The following is a 20,884-nucleotide window of genomic DNA, read 5'->3' on the forward strand; positions in this document are numbered from 1 at the left end:
TATTATGGGAGAGGAGACTAGAAGTCAACACTATACTCAGTTAAACTCTGTCACCAACCATCATACCTTCCATCTGTTCTTCTCAGGGCCTAGTCAATGTTCCTAAAAAGTATTTACCCTCCCCTGAGAGGCCTATATTCCCTCTTCCCTATTAAGATGATATTAATTAATTAATTAAGCCATCTCTCTGAGCTACTTAGTTGTCCTGGGCACCTGCTCTGTATACCTGAGGTGCACATGCTAATAAACTTCTGTTTGTTCTTCCCTGTTGATCTGTCTTTTATTATAGGGAATCTCAGCCAATAACTCAGAAGGGTACAGGAAAATTATTTGCCCTCCCTTATACTACTTTGTAGTGTCATGATGAGCATTAAAAGAATTAATACATGAGCAATGTCTAGAAGAGCACAAATATGGCTCATCACACTGAATATTATATTGAAGCACCTTGTTTATTATTAAAACACACATTTTCTATATAATTCTGTTTTTTTAGCTAACATGATCATGACCCAAGGCCTCCAACATATTATTACTATTAGTAGTAGCAGTACATGATATGCTGTGTAAAAGAAACCCAATTCTTGCACATTTTGTAAAATAACCTGAAGTCAGTCTACAAAACCTAGGAATATTAACATCTTTTGAAATCTTAACTGATCCCATCCAACCACAATTGCCAAAATAGCCTAGAAAAGTCCGTTCATGAAATATTTACAGCCAAAATCCATGCTTTCAATTGTACCTACATGACTCTAAAACCACTTCCAGAGAACATGCTTTGAAATTGTCCAAAGAAATCTTCATTTGAGCTAAGCTTCAAATAGGTAATTGAATATTTGAATATTTATGGAAATGGAATCTGAATATTCAACTCTACAGTAGCCCATCACAGTTGCATACTAATGTCATAATTATTTAAACTGTTGTCATAATATTCTTTTGTTTTCTTGAATCATAAAAGGTCGACGATTCTTGTTCATCACTTATTAACTTCCTTAATGATGGCATTTCTAAAAAGTCTACATGCTGCTTGTCCCCACCCTTCTACATACTTTTCAATTTCAAGAATGACTTCCTTAATGGGAAAAGTAGCCAGTGGAGAATAGATATGCATTAAAACTGCATCTGTGAATGCAAAGTGTAATGGATAATTGTGGTAGCTACCCAGATGAGAGCCGTATGAATGAAGAAAGGTAGGCAATGACACCAAAATCCCAGGCAATAAATTATCAACTGACCTGAAGCGTTCTCGCAAGAAATACAAATAGTAAATATACATGAAATATAAGTCCAACTTGGTTAAGGACTTAAAGAAATGCAAAATCTAACAAAATGAGACCCCAATTTTTATATAATAAAGAAATGAAAATAATTGTAATAATAAATCCCAGTGCTGGCCAGGCTGTGAGAAGTCTGCTCATTTATGGCTAGCACCATGCGAATGCAGCCCTTTCAGTGGAGAATGTGTGACACCTATCAAGAGACATAAAATACTTATATACACTTTTGCCCAACAATTCCACACCTGGAAATTTATTCTAAGTGACTAATCAAAAAAAAAAAAACAAAGTTATGTAAGTTTATTAAAATGTCTATGGTCACCTTATTTATTCCTGAAAAAAACCACTAAACAACTTAAATGCTCAGCCAAAGATTTTAGTATTAAGAATTTGGGTGTAAGAATTAAATTAATGATTAAAAAAAATTAAATTAATATAACATAATATTAAGCAGTTACCATAAAGGATACATCTGAGGATGATGTAAACCCTTGGAAAACAACTCGAAGTTAATATTTTGTGAGACACAGTGGGACACAAAATTGGATTATAACAGACCCTTTACATTTTTGAGAAATCAAGCCTGAGACTTACAGTATTCCAACTTTGCAAGCTATTATTGTAAATAATTTCCCTCTTAACATGCAGTAAAGAGTAACTAAAACATCTAACTGTAAGTTAAATACCACTTTTTCAAATTTCACTGAATTGTTACTGGAGTGCATGATGAGTGGTTCTTTGAATCACTTTTTTTTGTTCCCATATTGAGCATTTAGTGGACCTATTTATGTCACAAGTTCAAATAGCTACTAAATCCACATACCATTAACTATTTTGCTCACAATTTCTATTTTTGGACTAAGGAACATGACTTTACTAGATTCTACAGTTCCGTCACCAGCTCTAGCATTTGGCTCTTTTATAGCCTTTTTCTTCCATAGAGAAACCTTATTTTTACCACTCTTTGAGCGCTACTATATAAGTAACGATGAGTAGGGAACCACAGGGGTTGGGGTGGAGAGGCTGGGCAGCCAGCTAGGCTCATTCACTGGCTAAATGATTTGCTTTGGTTCATCAGTCTCAGGGTGTACATATGTCAAGTGCATCCCTCTTCAAAAACATCCGCTTTGCTATACGTGATGAACCCAATATTTGCCATTCCTAAAATAAGCCACAGGCTCTTGTTCTAGGAACATTCCTTTATATATACCACTCGCTCTGGTGAGCTATTCTCATCTCCACCCATTACATCAAATTGCAACTCACCTTTTTAAGTCAAAGTTCAAGTATGACTTTATTTATGAGGCCTTCTCTGACATCTCCAGGAATGGCTAATCCTAGTATTATCCCTATGATATTGAGCGTGAAGTGAGTACACAGTCAAGTGCTAAACTAATGCTTGCTTGGGGAGATTTTACTGGTGTTGACTATGAAATGTCATGACAGCAAAAGCAGGGATCTATTTTCAGTTTCAGTTGAAATTAAAGGAGGCCCTTCATGTAAGAGACCCACACATAGTGTGGGATGAGTATTAAAATAATTTATACATGTATAATGCCTAGAAGACATTCTTACACGTAGTTCATACTCGACAAATGTTAAACAACTCTTTCTACTACTGCAGTTTCAGAGAAAAGGGCCGCCAATCCTGAGGTACTCGGGTTAGAGACATGGCATTATGTAGCCGTCCCTGGTGTTGGTAAGCAAAGATTTTTTTTAATGTTTTTTAAAGATTTATTTATTTATTTATGATAGACATAGAGAGAGAGAGAGGTGCAGAGACACAGGAGGAGGGAGAAGCAGGCTCCATGCCGGGAGCCCGACGTGGGACTCGATCCTGGGACTCCAAGATCACGCCCTGGGCCAAAGGCAGGCGCCAACCCGCTGAGCCACCCAGGGATCCCGATAAGCAAAGATTAAGAACCTTCCAAGACTAGTAACTAGGTAGCCCAAATAAGATATGGGTATTCCAACACAAACCAGGATTCATGGGACCGAAGAATCGATTGAGAAAGGACAAGAATTCCTCTCTTCACCATACTGGAAACCAAGATCAGAGCCCCCTCTAGTCCCTGCAGAGTTTATTATAAATAATTAGGTTGACATGAGATTTCTAATTCCAGAGTGTGGGTACGTCTCCACAAGCATTCTTGTCATTCTCATGAAGCCTCAAGTTCGATAACCCCTTGAATATTGTTATAGTTATACATCTAGATTGAAGGGACCCTACTGGTTACGTCCAGGAGCACAAAACTACATAAATTACCCCACATACACCCGAACACACGCACTCCCAAGTACTGACAGCTACAGACAATCGAAGCATATGTGGGTGAGACTCACTTCTCTCGGGGGGTGTTACATAGCTCTCCTTATTTCTTCCCAAGCTTTGGCAATATCTTGTTGCTAATCTCTACCTGGGCATTTGTCAGACTCAATTATAATAAGTTCCGTACATGTTGATTGGCACAACTGTTTCCCCTTGTAGAAAATAGTTCAGGCCATGGAAAAGGACCATTTGTCCTCAGCACCGAGGACCCTTTCTGCTGTCTCCCTGCTACTCTGAGGCCGACAAATCTCTGTGAGGCTGTCTCTAAGGCACCGTGTGTCTAAACACACCACACAACCATTCATTCTCTTGAGTTTGGAACCTCCCCAGGGCTCCACCAGGGAAGTGGAAGTGGAGCATTGACACTCTTTGCTGGGAGCTGCAAATGCCTCAGTCCTCTCTACCCATGAAGATCTATTTTAGCCCCTTAGAAAAACCTGTTTCCTCAGCTCCCTTGCTCCTACAATGCTATTTTTCCCTCATGTATCTTTTTTTTTTCCCTATGTCAGTAGTCATATGCATTCCCTAGGAGTATAAGTTTTTGGAAAGCAAAACTAAGAAAACCATTTCCTCTGCTTTGTGCCTTGTCAGACGGCTCTCCTGAATGGTGAATACAGAAAGGGTTAGCTACTTTGGGATCGGAGGTAGAAAGAAAAGTAAACTAGTGAGAGGGGAAAAAATGGTTGATTTTTATCTTGCCACATTCCCAAAGACTCCTCCAGCCCCAAAGGGCTGGTACAACTTCATAAGCACCTGGTTGGCCTCTTTCCCTTTTTCAGGATGTCAGATGAAAAGCTAAAATCAAAAATTCGCTCTGGAAAGCAATGTTGCTGTGAATCCTTTTGTAGAGTGACTTTTTAAAATAAAATGAATTGCCTCCTGTTTTTTCTTAATGTTTGGCGGTTTTCTTAATGTGAAGCATACCTTTACTTTTATTGGGTCTGATACTTAGATACTAGTGTGTGGTTTCACCACAGATAAGCAGGGTTGCAAATTATAATAGAATCGAGAAAAAAGATTTGTTTTACCTCCATCTTACAAGACCAGGTCACTAATGAAATTAATTCCTTGAGAAAGGACAATTTTAAACAATTATGCTCAACTGTTTTAAATCAGCTATAAATTTTATTTGTGAGCTCTTTGCTAGGATAAATGTCTACCCTAAAGCTCCTAAGGTCTTTATGTGAGGTACACATAACCGTCAAATCTATTAGCACGTAGGTTACTGTTGATTGAATTCATGATAAAATCCACTATCATTATTTTTTTTGTTAGATATGTAAGACTTGATATAATTTCTCTCTTCAGGATACATTTTTATTGTGTATTTCAGCAGCAAAGCACATGCCACCTGGTGGCTGAAAGAAATATATAACATAATAGATTTTGAAAACACTTTGTGGAAAGCTCAAGGTTCCAAAATTATCACTTTGAATGTGTTTCTAAATCAGTAGCAAATATGTATTTTGGGGCAAGGCACACCACAGTAGGAAATCCTACGGGTTCAAAACTACACATTCAGTGGAGGCTATATCAAGAGACATTTAATGATGACGCTCCGTTTTAGATATTTTTTTTTTACCTCTTTCCAGAATTGTTTTGTATTTTGAAATATTTTAGTGCCATTTTGTCATGTGCATTTTATTAGGCAGTGGTCACATTATTTACATGCAGAATTGCTTGGTCTGGTACCTATCTAGAAGCCTGAGGAAAATATTTACTTTTCTTGCAACTAACAAAGGAGGGAAGTGATTAGGTAATGGAGGAGCCATTCATTTATTCCAGAATTTTTACTAGAGTAGTAGTCTCTGTGCCAGGTGCCAGGCAAGCAGAGGGTGAGTTGAAGGAGAGAAAACTCTGGAGGAAAGCGCTTTGGAAAGACAAGCAGGTCTGGCCTCCAGCTCACAGCCAAAGATTGTGTGACCGTTTAAGTGTTAAGCCACCTGGTTCACATAAGTCACATATGCAAGCCCTTCTTTTTAAGGTTTTAGGATCGATTTTGTTGGCTATGGTCGTTATTGCTTGGAAAAAATGAACCTGACAAATGACAATCCCTCATTTTTTCTTTCCCCAACCCCTAACAACCAACCATTCTACTTTGTTTCCATGGCTTTGAATTCTCTGGATACCTCATATAAATGGAATTATACAGTATGTGAGTTTTGGCAACTGGTTTATTTCACTCATCAAAATGTCCTCGAGGTTCATCCATGTTGTAGCATATGACAGGATCTTCTTCCTTTTTAAAGGATGAATAATATTCCATTGTTTGTTTATATCCCATTTTCTTGATCCATTCACCAGAAAATGGACATTTAGAGGGCTTCTACCTCTTGGATATTGTGAATAATGCTGCAGTGAAATGGTTGTATTTGAGATCTTGATTTCAACTCTGTGTATATATGTATCCAGATGTGGGATTGCTGAACCACATGGTAATTCTATTTTCAATTTTTTAAGGAGCCCTCATAATATTTCCCATTGTGGCTGCACCATTTCCCATTCCCACCAGCAATGCACAAGTTTCCATTTTCTCCACCTCCTTGCCAACACTTGTTAGTCTCTGTTTCTTCCATGGTGGCCATCCTAATGGGTGTGAGGCAAACATCGCACTGTAGTTTTGATTTGCATTTCTCTAGTGATTATGATGTTTATGATGTTGGCCACATTTTCATACGCTTGTTCATCATTTGTATGTTTTCTTTAGAGAAATGTCTATTTGGGTCCTTTGCCCATTTTTAAAACCAGGTTACTTGGTTTTTGTTGTTGAATTGTGGCAGTTCTTGATATATTCTGATATTAACCACTTATCAGAAACATTATTTTCTCTCATTCCATACATTACCTTTTCACTCTGTTATTTCCTTTAATGTGCAGAGGTTTTTAAGCCTGATGAAGTCCTATTTATCTTTTTTTTAAAAAGATTCATTTGTTTAAGAGGGAGAGGAGGGTCAGAGGAAGAGGGTGAGAGAGAATCTCAAGCAGACTCCCTGCTGAGCACAAAGCCCAATGTGGAGCTTGATCCCAGGACCCTGAAATCATGACCTGAGCCAAAGTCAAGGGTTGGCCACTTAACTGACTGAGCCACACAGGGGTCCCCACCCCCATCTATCTCTTTTTGCTTTTGTTGCTTATGCTCTTGGTATCATATCCAAGAAACTATTACCAACACCAATGTCATGAAGATTTCCCCCTCTGGTGTCTCCTAGGAATGCTACTGTTTTAGGTCTTACGTTTAGCTCTCTAATTCATTTTAAGTTAATTTTTGTATATGGTATAAGGTAAGGATCCAACCTCAATCTTTGGTATGTGGATATCCAGTGTTCCCCACACCATTTGTTGAAGAGACTGTTCTTTTCCCATTTGTGTGGCCTTAGTACTCTTGTTGAAGATAATTTCTTTATACACATTAGTTTATTTTTAGGTTTCTTATTCTGTTCCATTGATATGCTTGTGTGTGTTTATGTTAGTACCACTCCACTTCACTTATTGTAGCTTTGTAATACGTTTTAAAATCAGGAAGTGTGAGACCTCCAACTTTGCTCTTCCCTTTCAAGATTGTTTGACAATTCAAGGTCCCTTGAGATGACATACGAATGTTTGGATTTGTTTTTTTCTATTCCTGCAAAGGACCCAGAACAATATGACATAAAAATTTAGGCTGTGATGTGTAGCAGTGTTTTCTTAACCTCCTGGTTCATCCTGTCAAAGGATGCGGGTTATGCCATGATTAAACTTCTTTACTCACATTTCTCACTTCCACTCCTATCTGATCAAAGCAGATTCACCTCTCATTTTGAAAAGATCTCCAGCACTGATCATCCATACCGGCAACTTAATCATCCCATTTGTAGCCGTGGGATTTCCCTATCATGGCTTACACCCTAGAAGCACTGTCTCATTTTACTTTCTATCTGTGCCTTTTATTCTGGTTAGCTAGCCATTTCTTTCTCCTTGGGCTGGCCTTGTGTGTTATCCTCTATGTCCCTGGGCAATCCCTAATCTTTCACTAACTAACCAATAACTAATCTGCTGAAGCTTCCTTCATGAGGATTATGCTTCATCACCCTGGCTTTGGCCCTAAGGCACTGGACACTCTCCCTCCCTGAAAGTGTCACAGAATAGGCCTCTACCAAATATAGTATCTGAGAGAATCACTGTACCATACAATGCAATCTTTAAATGTATGGTCTTCCTGAGTAACCCTTGGACCCTTTCTCAGACTGTGTCAAGTCTGCTACATCTGCCTACAGCAGGATCCAAAGGCTGACTAAGTCTTATTCTTCTATTGTGTTCATTGATGAATGACCCGAGGTCACCTGAGAGGACACATCTACCCAATGCAGCAATGTAATGACTTCCAAATGTAATCAAGAGAGTTTGGAAGTTCCATTTGTTGTGGCTCATGAGACCAACCCATGAATAGTGGAAATGACATCTTATCCCTATTATCTGATAACTTACCTTAGTTGAGTGTCCCTTGGTTCTTCTGTTAGGTTTGAGCAGCATAGTAAAATACACATCACAAAGTAACTGTGATGATGTGTTTACAAAAGTAAATAAATTGTCAGGTAATGCTTACTGTCAGGTGATAAGATCACGAGCTGGCAAATAGCATATTGATCAACAATAAGATATTCTCTATTTTTAAAAAGTCAAATACTTAGAAGCAGAGAGTAGTATGGTGGTTACCAAGGGTGGAGAGGAGGGGGAAAATAGGGAGATGCTGACCAAAGGGTACAAAGTTGCAGTTATGTGGGATGAATAAGTCTGGAGATCTTATGTGCACCATGGTGACTATAGGAGCAACCCTGTGTTGGATACTGGAAATTTACAAAGAAAGTAGATTTCAGATGCTCTCATCACAAAAAAAATAATGGTGTGAGGAGATGATATGTTAATTAGCTTGGCTGTAGTAATCCTTTCACTGGGTACATGGATATCAATTCATGATGTTGTATACTTTAAATATACACAATTTTTACTTTTTAACAAATTTTTAATTTTTAAAAAACAGTAGAGATTCCAAACAACAGAATTGCATCAGGTTTTTAAGCATATAGATTTTAAGATGATTTTGGAAAATTAAAAAAAAATGCTCCTGAGATCAAGATTTATGGGCTTGAAAAAGAGACTCTCACAGCTCCATGTGTAAACATTTTGTGGTGAGCAGATACGAGGAGACAAGCATGCCCTGGAAAACGATAATATGGTAGGTGATTTACATATATGACTTCACTTAATCATCACCATAAGCCTGTGGTATGGATGGTGTTATTGTCCTACGTCATATGTAAAGCTATTGAACCCCAAAGAGGCTATGTGTAGTTATGTGTCCAAGGCCACACAGCAAATAAAAGGAAGGGCCAAAATTAAAACCCAGATCTGTATGCACTATACCAAGAGTTACATTATAGCTTTCAGGGAAAAGGACACTGTGATATCCACGTAGCTGCAAGATGATGGAGAAATTCAGTATATAGCTGATGGCGAATGTTATCAGAACTTGTTTCTTGAAGCTATATGCTGAAGATTTCCAACATGAATATTTTTATTATAAGTATATGCATACATAAAACTTAGAGCATGAATATACATGTATGAGTCTGTCATTCAAGGGACTCTACATTTTTAAACATGTGATATATTTTTTGTCACTCTTGAGAAATATACCTTTTTAAGGGCTCAGTCCATGCTTGTTACACAACTGACTTGATCTCTGGCTTATGTAGAAATGCATGCAAAGTTCATGTTCCCCAGGGGGATACAGAAAAAGGTGAGTAAACACTTAGCATCTATGTACCGTACCCCTGCTCTGGACAGATCTTGGACTCCTAGAGACCCATTCACTCCTTCAGCAAACCTTATTTGACTACTTGGTAGTAGGTGCAATAAGAGGTATACAAAGATAAAAAAAAATTAAATAAAATGAAATAAAAGTAAAATAAAACACATGGCCTTTTTAATTTATGCTATATGACATACTGATCTCACTTGAGAATTTCCTAGCTGTCTTAGGTTCATCAAATTCATCCCAGATAATTTGTAAAGGTGGCTAAATATTGCAGTCATTCATTTTTCTCAAGAAGGTTGTGAGGGCAATGAGATACCACCTCACACCAGTGAGGATGGTGCAAATTAACAAGGCAGAAAACAACAAACGTTGGAGAGGATGTAGAGAAAGGGGAACCCTCTTGCACTGTTGGTGGGAATGTGATCTGGTGCAGCCACTCTGGAAAACTGTGTGGAGGTTCCTCAAAGAGTTACAAATAGACCTGCCCTACGACCCAGCAATTGCACTGTTGGGGATTTACCCCAAAGATTCAGATGCAGTAAAACGCCAGGACACCTGCACCCCGATGTTTCTAGCAGCAATGTCCACAATAGCCCAACTGTGGAAGGAGCCTCGGTGTCCATCGAAAGATGAATGGATAAAGAAGATGTGGTCTGTGTATACAATGGAATATTCCTCAGCCGTTAGAAACGACAAATACCCACCATTTGCTTCAAGGTGGATGGAACTGGAGGGTATCATGCTGAGTGAAGTAAGTCAATCGGAGAAGGACAAACATTATATGGTCTCATTCATTTGGGGAATATAAATAATAGTGAAAGGGACTATAAGGGAAGGGAGAAGAAATATGTGGGAAATATCAGAAAGGGAGACAGAACGTAAAGACTGCTAACTCAGGGTAACGAACAAGGGGTGGTAGAAAGAGAGGTGGGCGGAGGGTTGGGGTGACTGGGTGACAGGCACTAAGGGGGCACTTGGAAGGATGAGCGCTGGGTGTTATGCTATATGTTGGCAAATTGAACTCCAATAAAAAAAATATACAAAAAAAGAACAAAAAAAAAAAAGAGAAAGGTTGTGAGGGCCATACCACCGCCACCATACTATAAAAGTATAGAAATCTAACTTCAACTCATTTATAATTATTATTACTACGACAAGAACATTTAAAACTCTCCCAGTGAATTACCAGTGGTAGCAGTTCTACTCTTTAACACTAAGCAGCAGTTAGGAAATCATATTAGGTGCTCTGGCAATCTGTTTTAATACTAATTAGCTAATAAAGTAATTACCAAAGTAAGAACTATATTACTACCATGCTGTATTATGATTTAGCTGAAATTGCATATGCAGATGCATAATGTGGAATTTCTAAAAATTCCATTTAGAAAATTTAGCAGTGTATTTAAATATTTCTCATTCACAGGCAACCAGCTGTGATAGAGGAAGCTGTATTTAAATAGTTAGTCAAAATTGAAGGTGCCAGCAGATTTCAAACAGAACACGTGAAAAGGAACTTTTTATAAACTTTGTTTACCTTCTTGGCGTGGATTATGACAACACACCAAAATTGAGGCGCTGGGCTGATTTTAACCATCTAACTATGTCTAAGAGTTACGTGGTGTGCACTCTTCTCCAAGTGCACAACTGTCTGATAACATTCACTGAATGTACCTGTGCACCTGTACCAGACACTATGAGCATGAGTGGTCATGACATTAGTGTACATAGTGGAATACACCTTGAGCATAGCTCTAGCTAACATCTGAGCATAGTTACTCAAAGATAACATGCTTTTCAACCCGACTATCTTTGGTCCAGAATCTGGTTATATGACTAAAGGGCAAGCTTCCTAATGTTAAGTCAGCCATAGAACAAACAAAGCAAGAAATCTGTGAAGACATTTTCCTTCTCTTTTCTTTTCTGAAAACACCCAGTAACAAGTCGTAAAAGGACAAATACTAATTCAGTCAAATCCCTTACAGCACAAGGAAGCAAACCTCTTCTATCCTCCAATAGATATTAAATTGAAAGAAGCATTGTTCTTGTTTGCCTTTTTAACGTAATATTCATCATTAAAAATTATTGGGAGCCAGGGCACCTGGGTGGCTCAGTTGCTTAAGTGTCCAACTCTTGGTTTCAGCTCAGGTCATGATTTCAGGGTTGTGAGTTTTAGCCCCTCGTTGAGCTCTGCACTCAATGTGGAGTCTGCTTGTCCCTCTCCCTCTGCTCCTCCCCGTCTCGAATAAATAAATGAAATTTAAAAAAAAATATTGGGAGCCTAATTTTGTATGGTCTTGTACAAAGTGAATGACGTGGATGGTTTCTTGGAACCTAGCAACTTTCATCAGACAATAAAAAAAAGAACTAAAATCAGAAAAATGGAATCAAACCACCAAACCAAGATGTACAGAGTGAAATGATCACAAAACATCATCCAATAGCATTTTAGGAAACTGCATTGGGGCTGGAAGAGTAAAGGTTGGCTCTCTTGACTCCTAATTCTGGGAAACAAACAAGGGATAGTGGAAGGGGAGGTGGGCAAGGGGATGGGGTGATTGGGTGATGGGCACTGAGAGGGGGCACTTGATGGGATGAGCACTAGGTGTTATACTATAACAAATACAAATCGAACTCCAATACAAAATATATCTAAAAAAAGGTTAGCCCTCTTTAAGCTATCTTGGTAAACTCTGCAGAAATTGTGGAACTTTAGGGTTATTTAATGGGCTAGGGTAGCCAAAAACATTTAATGTTAAAAAAGCGTAGATTGGGCAGCCCAGGTGGCTCAGCGGTTTAGCGCCGCCTTCAGCCCAGGGCCTGATCCTGGAGACCTGGGATCGAGTCCCTCATCAGGCTCCCTGCATGTTGCCTGCTTCTCCCTCTGCCTGTGTTTCTGACTCTCTCTCTCTCTGTCTGTCTCTCATAAATAAATAAATAAATAAATAAATAAATAAATAAATAAATAAATAAATAAAAATCTTTTTAAAAAGCGTAGATAAGGGAAAATAGAAACAGAGAGTAAAGAATGAAATAAGATCTGTTGCAAAGATGAAAAATAATATTTTGTGCTTCGTGATAGAATTGATTATTGCAAAATAAAAAGAACCTTTGCTAAATTAGGTTGTAATTTTATATGCCTAAATGAAAGTAAATACAAATGAATATACAGTAATAAGTCATGGCCTTAACTCTATTACCTATAACACTTGCTAATCTTCCCAACTGATCTTGCCTGATTCCTATCATAAGCTTGAAATAGATGAAGCAACAAAAGCACTGGGATTTAACAGAAAACTCTAAGCCAAAAATAGATTTTTAAAATGCTGAAACATAAAGATTCCTCAACCACTATCTATGACATTTTTAATTGCATGCAAGATTGTATAATGTTGGCTGATTAAAAATTATTTAAAGAAAAGATGATTCAAGTACTTTGAATTTACCACCAGAAACCTTCTACAATAATTTGCATGGAATTACAATGGCATTTATTTTGAGGGGCAACATAAATCATTTAAAATTCTGATGCTGGGCAGCCCAGGTGGCTCAGCGGTTTAGCGCCACCTTCCGGCCAGGGTGTGATCCTGGAGACCCGGAATCGAGTCCCACATCGGGCTCCCTGCATGGAGCCTGCTTCTCCCTCTGCCTGTGTCTCTGCCTCTCTCTCTCTCTCTCTGTCTCTCATGAATAAATAAATAAAATCATAAATAAATAAATAAATAAATAAATAAATAAATAAATAAATAAATAAATAAAACTCTGATGCTGTCATCACCATAATTCGCTGTTAAGTATTAGAAGTTATCTAGGAAACAGTGGTTTAGCTTTCTTTGTGAGATACCTTAATTTAGTATGGGGCATGGAACCTGTAATTATTCACCAAGTGGCAAAGGGAATAAGAGAAAAATACTCCCTGCAGGTCATTGGCCACTGGCAAGAAAAATCCAAGTGAAGAGAAATAAGCCCTTGCTTATTATGTGTGAACAGTTCAGGTGTGGAAACCTAAACTGCCTCTGACTTGTTTTTCTTTATTTTCCAGTTCTTTTACTGGACCTTTCTGGATGTATCTAGAGACGGGTGTTCTAGAGAAAAGTACCCACATATCTATTAGCTACTCACTCCAACTGACGCTTACAGTCTTAGGACTTCTGACCAGTTACCACTGAGTCAGGTCCACGTATTGTCTTAGTCAACATTTTAACCCAACGACCTATAATTCTATTCCATTCCATTCAACCGACATATATCCAGCAAGCAGATTGTGCCCGGTACTGGGATATATAACCTACATGCTGCTGAATGGGGATAAGAGGAGGCAAATACCAAAATGGATTAAGACAACAGTCCCACGAGAAGTCTACAATTTGATGGAGAAGGATTTAGGTACGACCGACTCTAAAAGGTAGTGAAGTACTTACACTGTTTTTGAGGAAGCATGATGGGTTGGAAAGCTCAATTAAAGGCTTTGTTGAGAGGATGACATTTAGGATCCAGCTTGAAGTATTTTCTCAGGACTCCCAAAGGCATGAATGGGACTAGGTAAGGCTTCTAGGCAAAGGGAGCAACAGAGGCAAATACCTAAAGATGCAGGGGGAAAAAAAAGAGATAATAGGAAGTGGTCAGGTTTAGCGAAAGAGTAAAGAAAGGTTCAGGCAGTGAGTGATTAAAGATGAGAACTGCGAAGGGATGGAATCTGCCTCTTGGAAAGAGTGGGCATAAACAGGGACATTTGTTGCATGCCTATGTGCTAGGTATTTATCATGTATCAATGCATTTCATTGGATGTGACTAATCAATAGGGCTCTCTTCTCCAACATTCCCCAAAAGCGATTTCCCAGCTGATTGAATCCTGCAAGAAACAGGCAGCTAACAATCTTCTGCAGTAGCCCATTCATTCCACTTGTGGACAATTCTGACTCTACCTGACTGTGAGTTCAAATACATTCTTCTCACATGCATTTACTGTGCATAGTTCTCCCCTCTGGAAATGTACAGAAATGTTAATCCCTTTTCTCTAAGAATGCTCTCCAAATGACTCAAAACACCTAAGCTTCCAGTTTTACAGGTAGGACACCATCCCTCAGTCCTTTCAGTGGCTTCTCAGCTGACGTGCTTTCCAAACCTAAAGGTTTCCTCCTGGACACTTTCTAGTTTGAATATTCCTCATGAAAGATGGAATTCAGAATGGAATACGTGGCTCCACATATGGCAAGTCCAACAGAGAACAGGACAAAATGATCACCTTCTTTATTACAAGCACTGCATTTTAATAAATGAAGCCTATTTGCATTTCCGGTAACCACATATACTATTGACTCACATTGCTCTTGAACCCAGTCAAATCTTGCAAAGAACTGATATAGTGCAGCTGGGAGTTATATCTTACAAGACTGAAGAGAGGGACGCCTGGTGGCTGAGTCAGTTAAGCATCTGACTTGATTTCGGCTCAGGTCATGATCTCGGGATTGTGAGATCGAGCCCCACATCAGGCTCTGCCCTAGAAGTGGAGCCTGCCTCATATTCTCTCTCTCCTTCTTCCTCTCGCCTTTCTCTCTCTCTCTCTCTTCCCCTTCCTCCTTCCCTCCCTCTCTTGAAAAAACAAAAAAGATGGTAGGAGAAAGATCTTGAGAAAAAAAATACACCAGCCACTAGAATCACACAGGCTCGCCTCCATATGGCCTGGAGCAACTGATCTTACTCTCTCTGGACCTCAGTTCCTTCTTCTATAAAAGAGAGATAATAAAATCACCTTCATAGGGCTCTTAGAAGGATAGGGTCAAATTACACATAAAACCCACCTGAAAAAAAAAACCCACCTGAAGCAGAGCCTAACACAAAGTAAGTTCCATGAAAATGAATGAGAGGCAGAGAGAAATCAGGCTCATGGAAGAAGGTCCATTAACCTAGAACAATAAGGGGGGGGGATCACAGTTTGCTTGAATACAGAACTAGTCTTGAAATATGGTTACTTAATGTTTTTTAGGAAAATTATTCATTCAGTGTAGAGGTCAGAAACAGGGAAGAGAGTAAGACTTCTTGGATTTGGAGACTTCCCAGAGAGATGAAAGAAATGAAGTCAGGCAGGAAGCCACTTGCCTTAGGCAAGGAGATCATAAAAGTAAACTTCAGGTGGCAGAGAGGGACATACTCAGAGATTATGAAAATGATCCTGGAAGCGAGAGAAATCTCCACAGACTCAAAATCATAATCAAATTCCCCAAGTAGAACGATGGTGCAAGCCTGAAACCACTGCTTTGGGCTGGAGCCTAAGCAGTTAAGCCTAACTTCCAATGACCATAGGTTGTGGGTTTTCTGAAACCACTCTTATTTCAAATGATCTTTTCATTTCAAACTAGGTGGCAGTGATTTTTCTTTTTTTTTTTTTCTTTTTCTTTTTTTTTTTTTTTTTTAGAAAACACAGATAGTATCCTAATCTAGCAGAACAGTAAGAAATTACAGAGCAGAGACAATCACTCTAGTAACTGAAAGAAATCTGAGATCTATATAACCATCATCACATGATTTCCTAAAGCTGTAATCTCCATGAGGGCAGGGCCCATCCAGTTCCACTGCTAAAACCCTGGCACAAAGTAAGTGTTCAAAAATGATTTGCTAAATGAATTGAAGCAGTGACGCTTCTCATTTTGTTTTATTTTATTTTTTTAAATAAATTTATTTTTTATTGGTGTTCAATTTACCAACATACAGAATAACACCCAGTGCTCATCCCATCAAGTGCCCCCCTCAGTGCCCGTTTGTTTGTTTTAAATATTTATTTGAAAGGGGAGGGATGGGGCGGTGATGGGGGAGCGAAAGAGAGAATCTCCAGCAGACTCCTCGCTGAGCAGGAAGCCCAACAGGGTTGGGGGGGGGGAGTGGGGGCTCCTTTTCATGACCCTGAGATCCTGACCTGAGCTGAAATCAAGAGTCAGACGCACAACCGACTGAGCCACCCATGCGCCCCCCTACAATGGTACTTCCGTTTGCCTCAGTCTTTTTTCTCATAGTAATTAACAGAAGAACATTTTAATTAAGAAGAATATTCAAGGAGACAGAAAATAGAGGAACTGCTAAATCCTATTCTGCAGCTAGTCTTACAGAGAAGAGGACGCTCATGGACTACAGTGTATGGCAGAAATGAAAAGGATGAGAGAAACACAAAGTAAGGTGTGAAGCCTCCATAAAGGAAAGAAGAGGAACATTCGGAGAGCCCGCCTGGGCCAAAGATATTTGACTTGTGGAAAGCCTGTGTGGTTTCCCTAAACTGATCCATTATTTAACTGTCAAATCTCCCTGCTGTCCTGTAATCAACTAGTCTTAGTTTCTGACTGTCACAAATGAAAGGTGAATGCAATCTTGGAAATCAGTACAGTCACATCACATCTTTATCCAAAAGTCTAACCAAAATCAATCTGCTGAATTATCCCCATTTTTCACTAGGGTGCCCTGACAGTGTGTGCTACTGATCCTTCCAGTGCGCCATTCTGCAGGATACAGCCCATGTTGTTGCCTCCTGTGGCCATAATGGGCCAAGAGATCTGGAAGATTGACATCAGAAACAGTTGTAGTTTAATTAACTGATATTATTGAACAATATGCCAGTGAAAGTCACCTGACACCTGTACCTTTTCCCTTGCAGAGAATAAAACCTGATTACCAAGGATAAGTTTGATTGCCGCTATACAACAGAAGTAGAAGGCTTTGTGTTTGGAACCGCCTTCTTTGTACGCCCATGCTGCCTCTTGAGATTTTTATGACCAATACAAGAGGTTAATGGAAAGCAGATGCTTTATTATTTTTTTTATTTATTTTTTTTTTTTGAAAGCAGATGCTTTAAATAAGAGTTGAAGGACAAGACTAAGAATTCAGAGCTTTCAAGAGTGAAGGTTTGGGACACCGCATCAGGGAAAGGACAATAACTAGTCGAGTCCTGACTTAGGGCAAAGGAACCCTGGAAGGGGTGGTATAGAAAGTACCTACGTGATGGAACTGGAGGGTATTATGCTGAGTGAAGTAAGTCAATCGGAGAAGGACAAACATTATATGGTCTCATTCATTTGGGGAATATAAAAAATAGTGAAAGGGAATAAAGGGGAAAGGAGAAAAAATGAGTGGGAAATACCAGAAAGGGAGACAGAACATGAAGACTCCTAACTCTGGGAAACGAACTAGGGGTGGTGGAAGGGGAGGGGGACGGGAAGTGGGGGTGACTGGGTGATGGGCACTGAGGGGGGCACTTGACGGGATGAGCACTGGGTGTTATTCTGTAGGTTGGCAAGTTGAACACCAATAAAAAATAAATTTATTATTAAAAAAAAGAAAGTACCTATGTTACTTACAGCCTCATGAAAGAAAAAAAGTACTGTAGCAGCTATGCAGAACAACCTGGCTTGCTGTGTGTGTGTGTGTGTGTGTGTGTACACACACACATATATTGCATAGTAATAATTTTGTATATATTCACACACACAATTTGTTTTTCCTCCATCCTCTTTTCCCCCTTCTGATTTTATATAAGGATGGTTGTCGGCAGTTAACTACAGGTTAGTCTTTAGATTGCATCATGCTTAGGCGGAATTAGAAGAGTATTTAATAGCAGCTAGAGATGGACAACATGACTTTTGGAACCTCACACTGGAGGAAAGGACGAAGGATCTTCATTGGAGGAAGGACAAAAAGCATAGAGTGTTGTATGGAAGGTAAATATGTGTACAAGGGTGGATATGGAATACTGAGTACCAACGAGTGGGGCAGGGGGGGTTCAAATACACACTTCTATACACTGCTCTGTGATCCTGGCCCTGGGACTCCACACATTCCCTTTCTCCTTTGCTAGCTGGTGCATTCTTCAGTTTTGCCAGTGGGGTAAATTCTGTTAGAGAGAGACTGCAAGTCCGGAGGAGCGACAAGGGATGTAGGTCCTGATGGCTTGCCGCTCCTGCCAGCAGCGCCCAACAACTGCTCTTTCCCCAGGCAGCAGCAGCTGGTTCCAGTTCCAGTTTCTATCAGCATCCAAGAACCTTCTTCTGTTCACCCATGATGACAATATTACAGTTATCTGTCTTATAAAGTCACAGAAGAACATCATAGCACGTCTGAGAACCAGCAGACCCAGGATTTTTTTTTTTAATTTTTGTTCTTTCCTAGCTCCTAACTTATCAACTAATGCCGCCTTAATCAGATTTGCTTTATTCAGTTTCTTATATTATAAATCATGTTACTGTAGTGTCTTTTGTTATAATATATAAGAATATTGTGAGCATGAATAAGAAAATATCTGTGGGGCACCTGTGTGGCTCAGTCGCTTAAGCGTTTGCCTTGGACTCAGGTCATGATCCCGGGGTCCTGGGATGGAGCCTACTTCTCCCTCTCCCTCTGCCTGCCACTCCCCCTGCTTGTGCTTGCTCTCTCTCTCTCTCTTTCTCTCTCTCTCTGTCAAATAAATAAATAAAACCTTTTTTTAAAAAAGAAAAAATATCTGTGAGGCTTCTTAGATATGAAAAAGATACAATTTTGAGCTAAGATTCAATATGGCCAAAGAAATAATTTTCCATATTAAACCTTTGGGAAAATATACAGGCACCAATCCAGATGAATGACTAATAAACTGAAAATCAGTCAAATAATAATATAGCAGGGCAACAGCAGGGAAAATTTTTTTTTCTCCCCAAATAATTTCGTAAAGAAAGAAATTAAACCTCAAGTAGATTGAATAGCAAAACAGGATTTCAGTGTAAGATGCCAATGGCTGCTTTTCTGGCAATCCTTCTACCTTTCTTCCTTTTTGGAAGAGGGAGAAAGTAGAGGTGGGGCGAGGGGTTATTTATTCAGTAAAGCATCAGAAATAAGAATAGTGGCAACTCCTGACTAGGAAAGTTCTGATGGAATCTCCTCGAATTCAAATGCAACATTCCCTCAAGGATTGTTTATTGGTGGTGGACTGAGAAAAAAACACAAATTAAATACCACATTGAAAAAGAGAATCAGAGCAAACCAAAGACAAAAAAAAAAAAAAAGGTGTAAAATCTCTTGATATCCATAAACAACAATTAGAAGGCATCACTGTCAGACTGCAGTAGGAGTCCCAAGGCTAACCGGCTCTAAGAAGTAAATTTACAGTCTGTCTTGACCTACTAAAACAGTAAAAAAAAAATACAAAGGAACCCACTTTTCAGTCTTGGGAAAACAGTTTCAGTAAGATTCTTCTCTTTCTTGAAATATTTTTCAAATGATCCGTTTAAATATAGTGGCAATTTGTATATATCAGTAAAAAGAAAAGTAATAATGTAAAACCAGACATGCTTATATTTAGGATATTAGTGCCAGAAGCCATTATTTCCTGAGAATAGGTTGGTTTTTTTTATTGTTGTTTCATTATATATTATATTATATTATATTATATTATATTATTATATTATATTATTATGTTATATTATATATAGTATATATAATGTCTATAAAGAAAAAATTAAATGTATAAATTTTATATATACATATAAAATTGTATATATATACACACCACACACACACACACACACACACACACTAAGTAGAGGAGATAGTTATTATATTTTGCTCTCAGTTCCACTTGAAAAGTAAAACAACATGAGCTTCTCTTCCTTTGTATGTCACCCTTCTTGCAGCTTTCACGGTTTGGACATCAAATATGAAAAGATTTTTAACTGTTTTGGTGCCTCCTTTCATTTTGTTTCCCTTGGTTATCTTGGTCGTTTCAATTCCTGGCCCTCCTAAATGATTTAATTTCTTACTTTATAGAACATTTCCTGTTAATGTCCTCTCCAAATATGTCTGGCACACCGTAAATTTTGAGTCTGTATTCTGGAGGAATATCAAAGTTTTGGACTATGTCATCTCCAGAAGGACATACAAGTTGTTGACCTTGCCATTTGATGGAAGGCAATGTTCTGATTTTCTTAATTTCCTTGAATATGTGCCATGGAAGCCTATCACTACTGCATTCAACTCTAGGACTTTACAGTGTTAATGAAAGTGAGAAATTTGGTAAAGTTTAAAAACGAGCATTTGGTGGTTCAAGGGCATCTCCATCCAATACGTTATAGAATATTATTTATTACAACATGGTCTCATCTGCTTTACCACTAAACTAAGAGATCTTGGAGGACAGAGGCAGTGCCTTTCACCTTGGGATTCAGGGCCTTGGTGTGTAATAGGTATTTAATAAAGATTTGAAATGAGCTGAATGTTATGGTTGAGCAGATTATTTGCAGTCAGGCTATCTTAACTCAACTTCATATGTTCTTGAATTCATAGAGTTCTTGGAATCTGAAAGGAAAGGCAGTTTTCTATTCCTAGAACAGATAGAGTGAAATATGTTAATTTATTTTCCGTATACATTTTGACTCTTTCGATGTGCAGCTACCAAATCAACAATTGGGGTGGGGATGGGAAGAGAGAGTGGTATTGGTTTCTTTTAATTTTGGAGAATTTATGTCCATG

At 38.7% G+C, this 20,884-nt stretch overlaps 1 long non-coding RNA gene across 1 annotated transcript in view; it reads right to left on the reverse strand.

Moving 5' to 3' along the window:
• LOC144309089 (uncharacterized) overlaps window positions 1–20,884 on the reverse strand; it is a 90,337-nt gene that overhangs the window by 60,986 nt on the left and 8,467 nt on the right. The window contains exon 2 of the long non-coding RNA XR_013375212.1: window positions 13,825–13,984. This is a non-coding gene — a long non-coding RNA (uncharacterized LOC144309089). The remainder of the gene's footprint in view (window positions 1–13,824; window positions 13,985–20,884) is intronic.

Source organism: Canis aureus, chromosome X (genome assembly GCF_053574225.1).
Source record: "Canis aureus isolate CA01 chromosome X, VMU_Caureus_v.1.0, whole genome shotgun sequence".
NCBI classification, from domain to species: domain Eukaryota; kingdom Metazoa; phylum Chordata; class Mammalia; order Carnivora; family Canidae; genus Canis; species Canis aureus.